Source organism: Pinus tabuliformis, chromosome 5_2, assembly GCF_031772625.1.
Source record: "Pinus tabuliformis cultivar Carrire ecotype Pingquan chromosome 5_2, CPIR1, whole genome shotgun sequence".
Classification (NCBI taxonomy): Eukaryota; Viridiplantae; Streptophyta; class Pinopsida; order Pinales; family Pinaceae; genus Pinus; species Pinus tabuliformis.
The window spans coordinates 380271018-380274805 of record NC_142306.1 but is presented as its reverse complement, the minus strand read 5'-3'; positions in this window follow the sequence as shown (position 1 = coordinate 380274805).

Below are 3788 nucleotides of genomic sequence, written 5' to 3'. Positions count from 1 at the left end.
AATTCAAAATTACCTTGGGTCTCACTATGATGGAAAAATGCATTTTTTCACCTTTTCCAACCTCTAGCAATAGCTCCTTTCCACTCATTAGCATAACATTGTTTCCAGGTGCTCCTTTGTCAGCTTCATCCTTTAATGGCAGTAGTGTATATTTATTTCCATCCTTGTTGAGAGTATAAGTATTTTTTGTCCCATCATGAATAACTTTCTGATCAAACTACCAAGGTCTTCCCAGCAATACATGGGATACATCCATTTGTGTTACATCACACAATATCACATCTTTGTAAGTACCAATTTGTATCTCCACCTTGCATTATTCTATCACAATAATCTGATGTCCTTTATGCAACCATGACACTTTGTAAGAAGTAGGGTCTATTGTCTTCACTAATCCCAACATAACCTCCACCTCTGTAGGAACAAGGTTATCAGTGCTTCCACTGTCAATTATCACCTTACAACATTTACCTTTGGATTTACATGTAGTTCTGAATAAAATCTTCCTCTGAGCTAGCTCTTCAGTCTCTTTCTCTGCCTTAACCAATGCCCTTTTCAACAATATGGATTCTTCTACTTCAGGGGATTCTTCCTTTTCTATAACTTGAGGTGTTCCTTGCTTTGCCTTAGCCACATTCACATTCCTCTGACTTGTTGTTCTATTAGGAGGACAGTCCCATGATCCATGTCCCCATTCTCCACATGTGTAACACCGAATATCTCTTCATCGACCTCTTCCACTAGGTGCAAATCTTCCTCTATTAAAATCTCCCCTCTGTGGTCTACTACTTGAACTTCCTGCTCCATTCTGATGTTGCTGAAACCTTGGTCTAGTAGTTTCTCTACCACTTACTAAACTTTTCCCTCTATTCCTTTGATTTTGTTTTCTCAACATCTTCTCTTCTGCCTTCAGACTTGCTTGATCAACATCTTCAATGGTCTTTAGGCTCAATAAGCTAATCTCATCAGGTATGTCATATCTTAAGCCATTGATATATCTGGCTACCTTCTCTATGTCATCCTCTGCATGTCCTGCTCTAATACTCAATCTATAAAACTCTTCTGTAAATTCTTTGACAAACATTCCTTTTTGCCTTAAATTTTATAATTGTTTGAAAAGATTTAACTAATAATCTTTTGGCATAAATTTACCTTTCATTTTACTCATCATTTTTTCCCATTGCTTGATCTTGGACTTTCCTTGTCTTGTTTTGGATGTTTGTAGTTCATCCCACCAAATAGTTGCATGACACTTCAATCTAGTAACTGTAAATTTCACCTTCTTTTTGTCTTCAACCTCCTCATAGTCAAAATATTTGTCTAGTGAACTAATCCAATCCATTATCTCTTTTGCATTGAGACTCCCTTCATACATAGGAATTTCCACCTTTGGTTTTCCACCTACTTTAGCCAACATCTTGATAACTTTGGTAGTTTCATTTTTCTCCTCTTCTTCTTCCTTAGAATATACTTTTGCAGCACTATCAACTCCTTCATCAAGTGCTCTCCTCTAAGTAATCTCCATTGTTTCCATCCTTGTACGTAGACTCCAGATCTCCTCCACCAAAACTGCATTTGCTTCAGGTCTTCCTCGACCTATGCGAGCTCCTCTTGTCGGCAGCATGTTTACTGTAGTCAACTCAACATATGTGCTATGATACCAAAAATGACATAGGAGGTTGAGCAAACTAAGGTGCCAGTATTAGGTTTTAGATCGCATTCAGTCCGGTTGGTCTTATCACATATCGCATGCGAGAAGAGGAGTCTTAGGAATACGATGAAGGGTCACATGTTTGTGTGATCCACAATATTATGATGGATTTATGTGAAGGCAAATTCAGCCACAAGAAAGAGATTGTTGCACTATGATCAATGGTGGATAGTGATATCAGGCAAGCTACTTGCACAATGCTTAACTACCCTTGCGAAGCCGATAAGGAATATAATTCCTTAATCTAAAAAATTTAGGTCCGGTTTTGGAATTAAAGTCTGAGTACTTGATAACTCGATATCTTTTTGATAATAGGGCCATCAAATCATACGGCTTACTGGTCTTCATCTAGCACACAAGTTAGAAATAGGGCTAACCCCCATAGTTGACTAGGACATAAAAGTTTGACATTGAGATCGACGGCTAGGAGTGAGTGCGGACTTCAGCCACGATCAGGAAACTTCTTACTCTAGTATCCCCCAGGTCTATTCCTCTGCCATTAATACTAAATGACCATGATTAACACATAAACACTGAGATTTACAATTAAAATGGGAAAATAGAGCAAATAATTGGTTAAGTTTTAGAACGAAGATTCACAGAGGAAAATGAGAGTCTTCACCGGGATTGACACACAGTTGCGCAATGAATCAATTTCTTCAATATAATAGTAGTTACAGAGTCTTGGCCCTCTCAGCTCAATTACAACAATTTATCTTACCTTTGACTTAATCTCAAAACCTTATCTATCATTCAACTCTCGCCTCTCACTCAATTCTCAATCATCTCAGCCAATCCCTTTCCATTACTTTTTTTTGTCTTTTATGACTCAAATCCTATTCCAACTGTACTAACAACTTGATCTCTATTTTAATCAATCTAACAATCAAATCTCTATTTTTAAGATCTATTACGCACCTATGCTACCAACTTATACCTTACTCTAAAATAAGACAATTTTCTAATTATTACAATAATGAAGTAAAGATCATTTTCGAGAGATCCAACCCTCTTTACCAAAATTGACTTTTGACCACTCAAGTCAGTGAAATTCAACTCATTTAGCCACAACATGTGAACAAACCATCACATTGTTGGCTAACTCCAAATGCTCCTGCATCATTTTCCAAGTCATATTTAAGTCTTGAAACCCTCCCACACCATCAATGGATGTATCTATTATATCCATGTCAAATTTCAGTGTGTATGAGAAAAAATTGAGAAACTTTCAATGTTGACCCCATTTAAAGATCACTATGTGTGGGGTCAATTACTTAGAGCATAAATTTTCCCAGTAATTATTACTAAATTTTGAGCGATTGGTCCTTAGCTATGTAAGGCCCACAACTAGTAAGTAGTTAGAAATAATTTCATCTGAACATTTATGCTATAATTTTTTCATCTGATTGTTGTTTTTTTTAGTTGTATTTAAGTACAGAAACTCTCCCACACTATCAATGAATGCATCTACCATAACCATGTCAAATTTTAGTTTGTATGAGCACAAATTCAAGAAATTTCAACATTGGCCACTAATTATTTGTAAACTTTATGTGGTGGGTTAGTCTTTATCCAAGGTAGGATGAAAGGTGGTGACAATAAGCTTTAGATATGTTGATATAATTGGTTCCTAGGAATCATTATTTCATTCATGGGGACTCATATACTTTGATATTGGATACAGGAACACAAGAGGGATATAATAAATTATTTCATGTACTATTGGCCCTGACAATAAGCCTAAGATTGTTCCAAACAATGAGTTGTTCTTGGTTCAAGAATAATATAACATTCTGTAATGAACAAGGTGAACCATGTGAAGGTGGATTCCCATGTGGCCCCTCCTCCCCTCTTATATCTCTCTCAATATTCCCAATACCTAATTTATCTACTATAAACTATTTGAAGCAATATAGTAAGAACCAAGCATATAAAGAAATTATTGAGGAAAAAAAAAGTTAAATGAAATAGAAAAAATTAAATGAAAACATATAATCACACACATTTTACATTTTAAAATTTTGATATCATTAATATTCTTCTTCATCCAACTCAACATTTATATCATCTGGTCCAA